At 40.4% G+C, this 16,687-nt stretch overlaps 1 protein-coding gene across 1 annotated transcript in view; it reads left to right on the top strand.

Annotated features, from left to right (window-relative positions):
* The first annotated feature begins 1,837 nt into the window (after positions 1-1,837).
* Positions 1,838-16,687, top strand: part of LOC137176763 (NACHT, LRR and PYD domains-containing protein 1b allele 2-like) — a 31,726-nt gene continuing 16,876 nt past the window's right edge. The window contains exons 1-6 of the mRNA XM_067582675.1: positions 1,838-2,275; positions 6,608-6,654; positions 7,922-8,028; positions 11,232-11,278; positions 11,469-11,530; positions 12,149-12,207. The gene's annotated coding sequence lies outside the window, so the exon portion shown is untranslated. The remainder of the gene's footprint in view (positions 2,276-6,607; positions 6,655-7,921; positions 8,029-11,231; positions 11,279-11,468; positions 11,531-12,148; positions 12,208-16,687) is intronic.

The following is a 16,687-nucleotide window of genomic DNA, read 5'->3' on the forward strand; positions in this document are numbered from 1 at the left end:
ACGTACCACCTACTTAAATATTGTTGCAGGCCAAGTACAACCCTTTATGGCAACAGTATTCCCTGATGGCAGTGGCCTCTTTCAGCAGGATAATGCAAACTGCCTCACTGCAAAAATCATTCAGGAATGGTTTGAGGAAAATGACAAAGACGTCAAGGTGTTGCCTTGGTCTCCAAATTCCCCAGATCTCAATCCGATCAAGTGTCTGTGGGATGTGCTGGAAAAACAAGTCCAATCCATGAAGGCCCCACCTTGCAACTTACAGGACTTGAAGGATCTGCTGCTAACATCTTGGTGCCAGATACCAGAGGAAACCTTCAGAGGTCTTGTAGAGTCCATGCATGAATGGGTCAAAGCTGTTTTGTTGGCACAAGGGAGACCTTCACAATATTAGGCAGGTGGTTTTAAAGTTGTGGCTGATCGATGTACAGTGATTTCACACACAGGATTGGTGTTTGTGTTGTGAGGCAGTAATAGTTCAAAAATGATTCATAGCCTTTCCGAAATATTGAAGTGTTTTAATTTTATTTTATTTCATGCAGCACAGCCATGTACAAGATAGAGTCCATCAGAAGTGTGTGTTTGTAGTTATATAGCTGATATCAAATCCTCACAAAATGTTTCCTTCTTATTGTTTCAGTTTTTTTCCTCATTGGTCAGATCCTCATAAACCAATCAGGTTCTTGGCGAATCTGTTCTGTGCAGCAGCAGAGAGAGAACAGCAGACAGGAGAGAAGATACTGGAGCTGTTATCATCAGTGTGCAGTTATAAAACATTCCCTTTTAAAGACAGATACATGAATGATGATGAAGATGATGATAAGGAATATCAGTGTCATTTTCTACTGGATCTGTACTCCCATGTGAAAGACTGTGACTTTCACATGAGAGGGAGGGTCCTTCCAGTATTACAGTCAGTTTTCCAGTCACCTACAGTCTGGTCCATAAACCTGTCAGAGAGAAAGGCCTCCATCCTGCTGGAAGTGCTGAAACTCCAATCAGAGAGGAAAGAAGTGAAGGTGACAGGCTGCTTAGATGAAGATCTTGAAGTCAAGAGTTTCCTACATTGTCTGCCTTATATCTCACAGCTCAGGTAAGTCAGACAAATACTGTTGAGCAGTGTACTGTGCATAGTATTCACAGAGAACATGGGTTGGAAGTACATCAAATATGTTCCCAGATAAGTTGCTTTCCAAGTTTTTGGAAACCTCAGGGACTCAGATATTAAAATATTTACACACACAAGAGTCGTACCACCTTCTCTCAGATATATGGCAGTTTATTTATCATATTTACACATATAATGAACAGAGAGAAACATGAAAATGTGATGAATTGTTAAATATGGGTCATTGACAGGATAAATATGTCTATTAATTAAGGATTGAATGATTTATAATGTAATGGCAGCCATTTTGGCAGCTTAAAGGTTACATTGTTCAAAAATAAAAATATATGTTCAAAAATTAACAAACACAAGCACTGCTACATTCACACAGCTGATGGGATTTAAATTATTGTACTTGATATGGACTCTAAATTTAGTCTTTCCACTATTTATATTTATATGTTATGCATATATTTTACTTCAGGTGGATTAAACCTGTAGGTAGCAAATATACAGTGATTTCACACACAGGATTGGTGTTAGTGTCGTGAGGCAGTAATAGTTTAAAAATAATTTATTGCATTTCCTGATTATTGAAGTGCTTTAAATTTAATTCACTTTTATACAGGACAGCCATGTACAAGACATAGTCCATCAGTAGCGTGTGTTTGTAGTTATGTAGCTGAAACCAAATCCTCACAAAATGTTTCCTTCTCATTGTTCCAGTTTTCCTCTACGGTCAGATCCTGATAAAGAAATCAGGCTCTTGGTGAATCTGTTCTGTGCAGCAGCAGAGAGAGAACAGCAGAGAGGAGAGAAAATACTGGAGCTGTTATCATCAGTTTGCAGTTATGAAACATTCCCTTTTAAAGACAGAAACACCTTGGCTCGTTATAATGAGCATGAGTGTCATTTCCTACTGGATCTGTACTCCCAGGTGAAGGACTATGAAAGTAAAACAGACAGGAGAGTCCTTCCAGCATTACAGTCAGTTTTCCAGTCACCTATAGTCTGGTCCATAAACCTGTCAAAGACAAAGGCCTCCATCTTGCTGGAAGTGCTGAAACTCCAATCAGAGAAGAAAGAAGTGAGGCTGACAGGTTGGTCAAATGAAGAAAGTGAAGTGAGGAGTTTCCTACGGTGTCTGCCTTATATCTCACAGCTCAGGTAAGTCAGACAAATACTGAAGAACAGTGTACTCAACATAATATTCACAGAGAACATGGGTTAGAAGTCCATCAGTAGTGTGTAGTTGTATTTTTATGACACACAGGCTTTGCCCTCTTCTGGACTCTATGGTTACTAGCTCTCCTCCAATCACTCACATACGTTCACCCATTGAAATTTGCATATATGTAGCCGGCCAATCAAGACGTGCCTACTGAACTTATGTGTCTCCACACAGTTCAGTGCACAATGTCCCACCATCAGCAGCATGAACAAATTGATGCAGGGCCTCATGACTGGGCTGGCCAGGCTCACTCAGGGGCTTGTGCACCAAACGCTGGCAGTACCCCATGTCAGCTGGCCTGCAACCTGCACTCCATTAACATACAGGAGGGGGGCAAAATAGTAGGAGCACTTTTCAATATAAGGCACTCCAGTACACCACCAACACCCACTAAAACCTCAATAATAAACATAAAAATGAACATAAAGTAGAATCATCACCTTTCTGACAATGTCATCTAAAACTAAAAATGTATAAGCTTCATAAAAGTAAAATTTATGGCAGAGCCATTGCACTGGATTGAATTAGATTGCACAGGTTTACCTAATGAAGTGGCCGGGGAGTGTATGTCTGTCTTTGTGAAGCACTTTGGTGCAAAACCTCTTTGGTTTGTAAAGTCCTATATAAATAAAATAAAACAATTGTGATTATGCTGAAGGTTGGGTAGGTAACGCAGTGTGAACTGAGTCCAAAACTTTTCCGAAAAGACCTGACTGTGCTGCCGTTTCCATCTCCCCAGAAGTTCATGTGGGTCATAAACAGCTGAGAGAGGGAGGCGTCTTGCCGCCCCAAGAGTAGCAGATTTGGAGTAATGGGATCCATATCTGCAATATCAGATGATGCATAGCCTAGGGGCTTACAGTTAAGAATCTCTTCCACTGTAATGAGGACTGTAAGGAGAACTTTGTCTGAAAAAATCTGACCATGTAGGACCACCTGGCAGCTTTAACAAATCAAATCTCCCACTCCCAGGCACCACCAAAGTGTGGAGCATGTTGCGGAATGAAATGGAAAGAGATGGTCTGTTCACTTAGCTTGTCTTGCAGAGATGGTTCCCGGGCAGAGAAGGCCTACTGTAACTCCTGAGTCGAAGCAGTCAACCCATATGAACCAAAATGGGGGCTGGCACAGGTGTAGTCTGACAGCTGGGAGGCCTGCCATTTTAAGGTTGACAGGCTTACCACACTGTTTTCTGCATTCCAAAGACTGACATTGATATTTCCTAACAGCCTGTATGCCTTTCAGGATCCAGTATGTTTGCTGCAGCTCAGAGAAAACACGCTCGGGTTCTGGATGCAGAAGATGGGTGTCACAGTCCTTAATGATGAGCTGGGTAATAGAATGATAAGGTGCCAGCACAATGGGGTGCAGTGTCTGCATACAAAGTTTCTGCTCTGCAGTGGTGACCACCCACTTTGGGTCCTAGACCAGCATCATATTCTGGTGACAGGGTGTTTAACTGACTGTTAGTTCGCATTTCCTTCCTGTTTTGAAGTGCATGGAGCTCCTCAGGAAAACTGTCCAGCTGTGCTTGTTTCAAGAGTTGTATTTCAGGATCTATGCACTGTGAGGCTGACATGGGAGGGGCAGCTGCCCTGTGAAGAGACTGATATGTAGCCTGGATTAAGTCAGCCCATGTGTCATGTTGTGTAGAGCTATGCATGAAAACAATGTGAGCACAGAATGCAGATTTCCTTAACTCACTTTCATCTCTTGCACCTAGTGTAGGTTGACTTGGCCAGGATTTATGTGCTTGTTTAAGGAAGTGGGGGCCTTTGTTCCACTGGCTTGATGAAGACAGCTCAAGGAGAGTTTTCCCCCCCTGTCATCTACAGGTTTATGTGCAGACATCACATATCTCCATTTGTTTTCCTTAGTCATTTCCCGTATTTCGGCAATGTGAAGAACTGTTGTAGAGTCAGTCCAGAGAATGGTATCACTGATGGGCAGTGTAAGCTCAGTATGTATTAGTTTGGCTAGCTGGGCCCCTGCCAGAGCAGCACATAGCTCCAAATGGGGTATTGAAAGTTGTTTTTTCAGCAGAATCCACAATGTCAACGGTGGTAAAGAACTTATCATCTGTAGACTGGAACCACAGATATTCCACTGCTCCACAGACACGCTCTGAGGCATCACAGAAAACATGCACTTCCACAGAGCATTTCTAAGGTTCAGAATAGTGAGTGGTGTAGCACCTGGGAATATAGATGGTGGGGAGATGTTGAAGTTCACTGATCCATTCCTGCCACAAATGGAGTAGCTCACCCTTGATGGCACCAGTACTTTGGTTTGTATGGTGAAAGGCAAGATGTAGCTGATGGTGTCATATTGTGATACCAGAACCCTGTAAATGATACAAATTGTGGGGTCCTGAGCTGAAACAGGTAGGCACCTGTAGCTGAGTCTGATAGAGGGACAGTGCCATGATAGCCAGAGTGTTGGTTCCGTGGATCTGCCCTGTGAGTTGTCAACCACAACGCACATCCTTCTGATCTGGCTTCTGTCGGCTGTTACCTCAGGATAATTGCTGGCCCACTGCCTGATTTCAAAGCCCCCTGTAGTGAGTAGATGTCTGATGTTGTCAATCAGCTGCTTAGCTTGACCTGGTGCGGAGAGGGACTGCAGGCAGTTATCAACATAAAATGGTAGTACATGCCATTCATAGATGTCTGGGCTCTGTTCCCTTTCCATGTCCCTCCAGAGGAAACTCAAGAGGAGCTGATCCTGTGGTAGGAGGCACACCTGGTAGAACATGGCACACATGGCACACACAGGATGTTCTCTGAAACACAGCAGGACACCAAGTAGAGACGGGCCAGGGTTGGACCGGGCAGCAAGTGGTTATTAAGTCAGACCTGCCAATACTGGAAAGAGCAGTTAAAAACCATTCTGGGTTTGTTGTTGTAATGTACAATGTGATGTGGAATAAACCAGGACTCATCTGTATTACTGATCTGCTCAGGAAAGAGTTTGACTGTGTCGCCAGCATGTTCCAATTTGTGGATTTCTCCATTATACATTATAGCCAGTTCAGGGTCTCTTACCAAGTGCTGCTCTGTAGATTTTGGGCCAGCCTTTAATTTAGCTGTATTCGTACAGCAAAGAGGAGTTGCATTGCGGGACACTCCCTCTATTTCAACTCATACTGTCTTTGTCTCCAGTGACTGGCATGTGTGGTTAATGTTCTCCTTGAAGTTTGACAGACACCACCTCTCCTTGATATCTGGAGTGCTTGTGATTTTCTCTCTAACCACTCAGCAAAGTCAGGAAGTGTGTGTAGGTGTTAGCAGTGCCAATCTTGAGAATGCCTCTTGTCAGGCTATATTCTGCAAAGTTGTCCCAGTATGAGGATGGGAGTTTAGTGAGTAGTCTGTCCACATGAGAACCACACAGAAGCTCACTCCTAGCAGATCCATCCAGAGTATTAAGCTGGTCAACAAGGCTACTGACTGACAGGGCAAAGTCCTCAAAGCATCTCCTGGTTTCTCCTCAGGTGTGTTAAGGATATTGCTTATTTCCCCTTGCACTAATTGTCTGGGCTGTCCATAGTGCTGCTGCAGTGCCTGCATGGACTTTGTGTATGGAATGGGATCATGGACATACCTCTTAGCTATTTGAAATGCACAGGGAAATTAGAGGTGGTCTAGCAATACTTGAAATTTATAGACCTCAGTCAAATGAGGGTGTGGACCTAGTACACCATCGAGTCCCTTTTTCAGAGGCAGAAAATGTTGCTGGAAAGCTGGGTGCTGTCCCTGTAGAGGAGGATGCAGTCCAGTGGCTGGTCGGTTTATGTGGGGGTGTCACTGCAGGCCTATCCAGTGATTGCTGTCCTGGATCTGGTTACAACTGTGTTGTACATGACATACACACTGTTCCATTCTGGTCTATGGGGAAAATGCTTTTTGGGCTGCAGGGGATTTTTTTCATTGTAATACTGTGAGTCGCCACTGGGCAAAATTGGCAGTAAGGCTGAGTCACGGAGCTGAATCTAGGTCTTATTATACATCCATGTTTCAAACTGGCTCCAATGCAAACCAATGGGTGACATCACACCTCGCTACGTCATCTTTATATACAGTCTATGATCCTAGCTCTTCTGGCTAGACTGACACTACACTTCCCATAAACAAAATAGAGGTTGACTGACTAGAAGTTTCATTTAAGTTTACTCTCACACATGTAGTGGAGAGAAAAGGAAGACAAAGAAAACGTAATCATCTGGCATTTACTAACTGCTTTGAGTATCTCTGAATTCATACCTATAGAGTGGACTATGGACAAAACTTGATTACAGTGGACAGCCTCAAAACACGTGAGTATTAATCGAGCGGATCTCATTCATTAATATACTGTACAATCAAATCATATCTTAAAGCAGGGATGGCCAACCATATGCAGTGGAGAGCCAACAGTCTGCATGAGTTCATTCCAACCAAAGCCAAACCCAGCCTTTCAAGTGAAAAGATGCAGTCAGACCAGATTTCACCAGGTGAAATTTACTTGCGTGGTGTGGCGAAAAGCAGGCAGGAAATAGCACAGTTAGGGTATACAGTAAACTACTGACGCTAGCATGGCTCACAGGCCAACACCAGCAGTTCACAAAGGTAATTATACAGCTTCTTTATTACAACTTCTGTCATTCATCTGTCACTATCAGTATACTCATTGCAGCCAAGTATCCTTCCTTCCTCCCATCTTCCTATCCCTTTAAACACAGGAGTGTCCCTCAAGGCTGCATTATATCACTAATGTTGTTTTCGATTTACACAAATAAACTATTGTACAATCATGAAAATCTTAAACTTATAAAGTATGCAGATGTCATGGCCTTAGTGGCCTGTCTCCTTGAGTGCCTACACCGACTGCAGTCATCTTTTGTTAAATGTGTTTAAAACCAAAGAGATGTGCATAGACAGCAATAAGAACTTCTTCCAGACCCTTCACCCTTCAGCCTTCACCTTTCCTAAGTATGTAGATCATATTTACCAAAAAACACAACAGTAACTCTTTCTGTTGCGCAAACTGAGAAGTTTTGCGGTTACACATGTCAACACATCTTAAACACTGTGTATCAGTCCTCCATAGAAATTCAACATTGTGTCCTGGTTTGAATACTTGACAAAAAAACCAAGGCCAAGCTCTGTGCAAAACAAACAACATGGGTCAATTTGCAACCGGAAGTAAATGTATCTCCCGTTCGCAGAAATGAATAGGAAGCAAAATCCTGGGCCATTACCATACAAGAACGGAAAAACTCAATGACATCACCTAATGAGGTGAATGGTTAGAATGAAAACCTGCAGATTGTTGGCTTGCAAATTACAAATGAAAAACACTATCAAGTTATAAGCAATTAAAAAAACTGTAAAGAAATGTGCTTCTACACTACAATATGACAACATTACTGCAAAAAACTGTACAGAAACATGAGAACTGAATGTAAGCTTGCAAGAGTATGTAGCTATTCTGTTTTACTCTGAACCTGTTAGCCTTTATTCTCAATGTGCTGCAACATTGATTGAGAGCTGAGTCTCTAAAATTTTTCTGATCATGCCCGTTATGTGTCTTCTCTCCATTAGATGACTTTCATCCCACACTGGATCCAAACACAAAGCTTGATCTATTTAAGGACAAGAAAGATGTGATTAAGGCAAGAGAAGTGCAGTTCTCACAGTCACATTTAAAGGTGAGATACACTATAGGTGATGGATGCAGATTGTCTTATTAAGCAAACCTGTCCCAGACCACCTGATAGGTCTGGATGGTTCATAGCAGCAAATCTGAAATATATTTTGGCCCTGAACCAACAGTAGGAGTTTAAAATCCAGTCTTTCAACACACAGGAAGTCAGAGGATCAACATTTTAAAGGTACCTGTAAAAGACACCAATTATCAGTGGGATCTGCTATTTTTTTAGCAGATCAACAACTTTTTCTCTAGTGTGAGGACAGCAACAAAAAAATGCACACATCTTTTCATTGTAATGAACACGTGAACCTGAAGTTTTTGCTGTTATTGCTGTGAATGCGGCCTAAGAATTTCTCTCACACCATCATTCCAACAACAACTTGGATCTTAAAACAGCAGTCAGGTGTCCACATGAACACTGAAAGGAGGTTTTCCTTGCTGTTATCATTCCTCCTGTTCATACTGGCTATTAAAAGATCTCCTTCAATTTTGCTTTCAATGTGAGTAATGGGGGCCAAAATCCACAGAGTGTTCACACAGGCACTGTGTGCAAAAATGCATTTAAAGGTTGATCTGAAGCTAATATGTGGCTTCAGCTGCCTGAGTTAGTCATTGGCCACTAATGGAGCCAGGGGCGTCACTAGGCCTATTTTAGGGGGGCTGTAGCTCCCCATAAATTTTCTTTAGCCCCCCCAAATTAAATGTACATTATTAGAATACATCATCAATAGTTTTTTCTCATTCATTTTTCATTAAAATCGATAGAATTTTGCCATTGCGTCTCCAAAGTCACAATGTACCTAAAGGGCCCGGCGCTAGGACCTGGGAGAGCCTGCTGCTGCTCTAATCCAGCATTTCCATTGGCTGTGCTGCCCACTCTGCAATCCCTGTACCATCTTAGTAGAGACTGTAACGGTGGTCAGGAAACCACTGACGTTGTGACAAGATGTTGGCTAAAACTTTACCAAGATAAACATAATATACAGAGTGAAATAGTAAGTAGTTAATTACAGAGTGAAGATACCTAGCTCCAATATGAATTTGTGGCAAATGATGGTCAATGTAGCTAGCTATCAATTTTTTACTCGTTTTTTACCTGCTTGAGGTTAGCTAACTTTAGGTTAAAGTGAGGAAAAGACAAGAGTATAGGCTATATAACACTAACATCATACCAACTAGCTGACGAGCCAGCCAGCCAAAGTGTGAATGCGCTAAAGAGATAGAAATAATGTTATTGACAGCTCTTGACATTTCTTTTGCTTTTATATGCCTCTTAAGTATTTCGAAACAATCATATCAGTAAGCATAGATCGTTTATAGTCAGTTACTGTCAGTGAAAAGGCGACATTGTGTTCATAGGCACCTGGTTTTGTATTAAAAGGGGGGAGGAAACTTGGAAAGATACAGAATTGGTGGTGAGGGTCTGGGGTCCTTCCCCCAGAAAAAAAATGTAATTTAAAACAAATTTCCTGCATTTCTACAATACCAAACCTCTTGGATTAAGTCAAGAAACAGCCACCTGCACTAGTCTAGATTAGTTAGATTGAGGGTGCTATGAAATCTGGGAATGCATCAAGAACAGTATATAATTGGTTGGATCAGGACAGGAAATGATTATTCCAAGAATGGCTATTTCATATTTGAAATTATATTTACAAAAACATTATGTAGCCTAAAACGACAGTAGGTTGCAGGCTACTAGGCCATATTCAAGGTTAAATTTTTCAGTTTCAATTCAATTTATTTATATAGCGCCGAATCACAACAAAAGTCATCTCAGGGCACTTTGCACGTAGAGCAGGTCTAGACCATACTCATTAATTTACAGAGATCCAACAATTCCCCCATGAGCAGTGCTTGGTGACAGCGGTGAGGAAAAACAGGAAAAAACCTCAAGCAGAACTGGGCTCTAGGTGGGCAGCCATCTGCTTTGACCGGTTGGGTTGAAAGAGACAGAAAGAGAGAGGAGAGGGGGGGACAGAGAGAAGCAGAATAACAACAATAATAACAATAACAATAATAATAATAGATATATGACTAGCATTCTACTTTTGGAGACTGTAGGAACCACAAGTAAGCCTGCATTCTGGGAGAGCAGTGTTCTAGTGGAATAATAGGGTACTATGACCATTAAGAGCTTTGTAGGTGAGGAGAAGGGTTTTAAATTAATTTCTGGATTGTACAGGAAGCCAATGCAGCAAAACTAAAATGGGAGCAATATGATCTCTTTTTCTTTTTAACAAGGACAAACAATTTATATAAATGAAATAATCTTACAACACATCACCATATGATTTGTATAATGAAACCTGGTTAAACAATGTTAAACCTGAGGGTTGCTATTCTCAATACTCACAAGGCCATCTCCAAAGTCTAACAATTGCCACAAAGTAAAAACAATTTGGATGAATGAAACGGCCTCATAACAACTATCTAATTCCAATCCCACCTAATTCTGATCCCACACGCAGGTTCTAGTAATAGCTATTAGCATCACTAGCTAAAGTAGTAATGTAATTCAGGAATGAATAATAATAACTTCAAAAGCAGATTATTTTAACCTACATTATCTCATATCAAAGACTATTTTAATGCAGACTCAGAAGGTGATTTTTGCTCCTCAAGACTTAAAAGGGCCATTTTAGTTGAGGACTAGACCTTACTTCCCCTTAGAGTAAACTTGCAGCTCTCATTTAGCCTGTATGAGAAAATGAGAGAATAATCATAATGAAAGCACAGCGTAGAGCAGCCAGATGAGAGATCATTGCATGGAGTGATGTCATCATATTTAAAAATGATTCCATCCAAAATCTGACTAAAACTGAAACTAAAGTAAAGTACCTAGTAAAGGCTTTGTCCCTCTATCCATAAATCTCTAGTGACACCCTTGATTAGAGCCCAGTTCCGCCAATACCGATAGTTTGTAAAATGTCCCATCAGCACTGATTAATTGGTTTGGCTGATTCATAATGCACTTACATTGTAAGTGAATTATAAAGGGATCTTCTAATGGTCAGTATGAACAGGAGAAATGATTACAGCAAGAAAAATATGTTTCAGTGTTTATCTGGGCACCAGACTGTTTTTTTAAGACCGACTTGAAAAATTGTCAACCCATCCTTCAATGTTTTTGTTCACTTTTAGCACACGACTACAAGTTATGTTTAGAAAAACAAGTTTTTTATCTTTTTTGAAATCCAGGAGCCATCAAGTTATAGAAGACGTAAAAGAAAAAGGACTTCAATAAGGTAATAGTACCATTAAATTGTGAAATATTATTTTCCCTGCTTTAATTGTAATTAATCTATCATTATAAGTAATCATTTGTTTTTATTTGATAAATTAGACAAATTATGTAGTATGGACAATATTTATACATATACAGTACAGTGATATAGCGTAGTGGATAGTAATTGCCTTTTAATTTTTGCTTTATAGTTTTCCAGCTTTTCAGAAAAGATCATCAAGAGCAGAACAATCTCCACCACAAGATAGTAAGGGTAAGTGGTAAAAACATAATTTGGGATTTGGGTGAACTTAGTGGAAGATTTAAAATGCCAAAATAAAACCCAATCAAACGATGAAATAAACTGAAAGAAAATACAAATTGTTATTTGTATTTTGTATAAATACAAATTGTTATTTGTATTTTCTGTATGCTTTATTTTGTGTCAGTTATCATGACAGAGTTTGTTGTCACCAGCCCCAGCCCCCTCTCATGACCTGCAACAAGGAGAAAACTTTTTTTCCTTTTTGTTTTTCAGTCATGTCTTTCTCTGAGGATCGTCTTCAGTCTCACATCACTGCCAAGCTAACTCTGCATTAGCCAGCTCGCTGCTGCTGTTTGCGCTGTCTCTACATTATAATGCCAATAAAAACTAAAGCTCACAAGCCAGTCAAGTTAGTTAGCTGGTTAGCTAGGTGGCATCTGTAGTCTTATTAAAAAATTGCTGCCGAAGCTTCAATGTATTTGGTGCAGCCCTAATTATTTCACATTTAATGGTTAATTTCTATATATATTGCTCTATTTAGTCATATGATTTATTTCATAATGTCTCATCAATTTATTTGGTATTTTCCACTCTCAAGATCAATCTTGTGTGTCTTCTCTCCATCAGATGACTCTTATCTCACTCCTCTCACTCCAAACTCAATACATGATGAGGACAAGTCAGAGGTGAGTGCAGAGCAGTTCACAGAGATATATTCATGGGTGAGACACATTTTGGGTGATGGATGCAGCTTCAATCTTATTCGTCTTATTACTGCTGATGTATAAATTAGCCTACGGGAAGAAAGCAAATCTCAACTCGGCAAAGGGAAAACAACTCTCCTCAAAGTGAAACATATCAAAGTTGAAATTATTAAAAGGTGAAATCGAGACAAATGACTTTTAACAATATTGTTATACCATAACCTACAAAATACTACATGCTATTGTGTGTTTATATAAATTTCATTTGTCAGTGTTGCTAGGTAAGGTTGCATTCTGCTATAATAGGTGTGGGAGTAGTTGTATTTTTGCTGCGTCTACAGGCCCTGGCTTACCTTGCGAGGCAGCTTGATTTATGAGATCATGAGAATGAGATAATGCGAGCATCCATCTTGTCAGGCTTCAAGTTATGCACTTGTGGCTGATCCACAGTGGTTCAGACTAATCAGCGTCACTACTGGCTGTTGTGGGCATGGTTTATGTGTCATGACAGCAAGAAGCCCGTTGATTAGCCCATGATAGACGGTGATAGACAGATGGTTCATCCGATCACCAGCAAAGTATTTTTTAAAAGTGCCTACTTTTTTCCAAACAGTTTCCCAGGACGACTTCTCAGATGGTTCTGTGTAACAAGCCCTCTGCCACGTCAGGTTAGGCTCTGGCAAAAGAATAACCAAAAAGACTCTGGTGTCATTTTAATGAAAGAGGCAGTCTGTTTTTTTTGTTGGTTAAACCAAAAGCTGGGATTATGCTTCTCTGGGCTACACATAGGCAAACATGCATGTGGGTTGCTTGGATAGGTGGTAGCTGTTTTTTTTCATCTCTGAATTGAATCAATCAATCAACATGCTTGATATGCAGGTCTTCACAGCGTGCAGCTGAGATTTGTGATTTGTGTGTGTCAGCTCCTCTGCGAGCCTCTGTGACCTATACTTACCCATAACACCCTTCTCTGCTTAAGTTTGCAGAGACGTTTATATGTATTTTTGGAGAAGCATAATTCCAATTTTAGTTACAACATATCTTATTCCTATCATCTAGAGCTGCAGTGATGCATTAGAGAACAGCAGCAATGGTTATGTGTGGAGTGGTGTTGAAATCCCATAATTTTACATACTGTGTTATTTGTTTAGCGGGCATCAAGTAATGTAATCTGTAACATGTTTTACAAATTGCAGATGGGAAATATGGCTTCGGCTTGAAAAAAGTTTCAGTCAAAAGATTTTTTTTTGTTGCTTTAATCCCTGTAAAATAGACTCACATATTGGATTACAAAATGAGGGCCATTTTCAAAGATTTCCAAAATTATGCTTCATTCCTAGTATCTGTCTTCCATTGATCCCTCAGAAGTAATCCTCAGTGCGTTGTCTTTTAGTCTGTTACAAAGGGAATTCAGTCTTGTCCTGGAGCTTGTTTGAGATGGAGTGCTACAAATATGTGATCAGTTTACAGTCCTGATCCCTACCGTGCTGACCTTGGCTCCCAGCAAGCTGCTGTATCCTGGGCAGCTGTGCCCACCACCACTGCACGACAACCCCCACTTCCCCAGTGCCCTGCCCCAACTTGATATTCGACCCCACATGCATTCATCATGACTATATCATCGCTTCCCAAGCTGCCACATGTAGCCACACATTCACTTAGGATGCAGTGTGTGGAAAAGATGACTTCTTAAACACTGTGGTGAGTTACTGGGGGATGAGGTGTGAGCTTCAGCCTGTCTGCTGCTACAATGATCTGACAGTTATTTAGCCAGTAGTCACTGTCCATCAAAATCTGGATCTTGGTATGATAGGTGAATAATCAGGATTTTGCTCAAAAGAAATGCCAACGATTTCCTTCAAATTTTCGAATTGTCTTCGAGTTCCATTAACCTCAAACGCATTGCGTTTGCAATAAACAAAACAATCTGTTCAGTTAGTCTTTATAGGCCTGTTGTGGTGGGCAGTGTTACTGGTGGCAACTCAAATCAACCACCAATTATCTGCCTAGAGGTAGTCGTGCTGTTGTTGTTAGCACAACATCACGGTCTATAGTTCTAATCAGTGGCAGAGTAATATTTATAGTGATGAGGCATTTTTCATTTGAGTACAGCTAGGTGTGCTGTCATGCTGATTTGATCACATTGTAAATATCTAGATGACTAATCGGATTGCTTTGGTCAGAACTACCTGTTGTATAATACACATTGACCGACAGTTTAATAAAAATGCCATCCTTCTCAAGAGTGTGCAAGTCTTTCAACCAAGGGGGAAGAACACTTTCGTAACCACAACTCTGCATCAGGTACTTTGCACAGCAGGGCTAGCTGTGTGACATGAAGGCTGGATCTATATATATACTGGGTACATTGGCTTGTAACCAGTATACCTTTATATATAAAAATATATATATATATATATATATATATATATATATATATATTTTTTTTTTTTTTTTTTTTTTTTTTTTTTTTTTTTCCCCCTTTACTAAAATATTTTAAAACGCGATGAACCATAGACAGGGAAAATTTCTACTAATCACTTACTCAGGTACAGTATATTTGATTCACAGATGGAACATAAGCTTTTGTTTATGACATAATATACATTTTATCCTATCATTAACCAATAACCAATATTGAACATGTAAACAAACTTTTCACACCCACAAAATCCCACAATTATAACAACTCATATCTACCAGTTGTATAACGGTGCCATAATCTGTGCCATGAACAATTGATTAATTGTCTTTTGTCCCCAGTCTTATTTATTGTTTTCCGTGGTGGGGCTACCAAGCTTTTATTGTGCCTTTAGCAAACAGCTGCTGCATCACAGTATCTTGGTTATGTTTTGTGTGAGAGGAAATGTCGAGAGTGACAATTATCTTTTGATCAAATTGTCTTTGACGTCTTTGATCTTTTTGCAAAGGTCAGAGAAGCATGAGTTGATGGAGGGTCAGTTGACAGGAAGCTAGGAAGCATGTCAGGAACTGGAAGAAAGTCAGGGCAGCAGAAACAAGGTTGATGTCAGTACTGATCTGGGGGAAGATAAAAGGGCAGTGAAAGGGCATTTGTGAGCAAAGGCACAGTTACTGAAGACATAGGTAATGTGACAGTAGTCATCAATGACCATTCCTACTGTACAGCAGTGGATTACTTCAGTCTGTTGGATAGCATCCCAATGCCAAGGGCTTCACCACCTCGGCAGAGTGAGGTAACATTTAAGTGCCTGAGCAGTGAGTGGTCAGTCCATGAGGAAAGTGCAGAAGACATGAGGTCAGATGAGCCTGATGATGACTTTCAACTGAGTGAGGAAGAAACGGAAATGAGCTTGACTGATGTAGAAGACAAGGAGCCCGATCTCTCAGAAGACAGAAAGAGCATCGTATCTACTAATGAGCTACTGAAACTGTTCACTAAGTGTCACTGGGAGAATTGTGGAAAATGTCTTGTGGAGCCGCCAACAGTTTCAAAAAGTGGATTTGGAATAAAGGTGAAGACTGAGTGTATTGATGGTCACAGCTATACCTGGTGTTCCCAGCCTCTGGTGAGGGGTGTAATGGAGTGCAATGTGTCAGTACCTGCAGTGGTATTTGTTACTGGGAATGAGTGCACTCCATTCATAGAGGTCTGTGAAACAATTGGCTTGGAGAGCCTCTCCAAGAGGCAGTGGTTCAACATCCAAAAGCCCTATGTCATTCCTGAAGTGAATAGAAAATGATATTTACACAATGAAGCCATAATGAATGCAGTAGGTGATGAATTCCTGTTAGTTTCAGGTGATTCAAAGTATGACAGCCCAGGTCAGAACGCATCATATACTGCTCACTGATTGACACAAAGTAAGGGCTGGTGGTAGCCTCCACCACAGAAAAATATCAAAGAAGCATTGCACGCTTATCAGTTACTTAACATTACAAGCATCGCATGAAATATGGTGTTGTTTCAGACCCTAATATACAAAACCCAAGGACACCCTAAAAAACTTTTTGTTTGTTCATTTTGCTGAAGGGGGCTGTCTCAAAAAAATTAGCTATTTATTTTTTATTTCTTTTTTCTAAAGGGTTTACTTGTATGTCAAAATGTTAGAAGGTGAGAAGACATAGAATTAACAGTCAGCAGGTAGTGAATGTATGTCTTGCTGCCTTGTTTGCATAAAGGCTTTGCTGGGTGTAATTGTGCAGACAATTTAACAGGCTACTTAATGCATATAAACTCTGGCAAAGTGAAAATCCTCTTCATTTATCTATAGCAACAAATAGAAATCTTCAAAACATTATTATTATATTGTTATTTTATCACTAAACATAACAGAAACAAAAGCCTACACTACTCTCTTAGGTTTAGCAGGCAGATAAGGTAGGCAGGCAGATTTTTTTACTTACTTTCAAATATTTTCAGCAACACTTCTTATCTTTGGAAGTCAGGTTACCACGCACAGACCCGGGACACTGGGCCCTG

This window comes from Thunnus thynnus, chromosome 24 (genome assembly GCF_963924715.1).
Source record: "Thunnus thynnus chromosome 24, fThuThy2.1, whole genome shotgun sequence".
Taxonomy (NCBI): domain Eukaryota; kingdom Metazoa; phylum Chordata; class Actinopteri; order Scombriformes; family Scombridae; genus Thunnus; species Thunnus thynnus.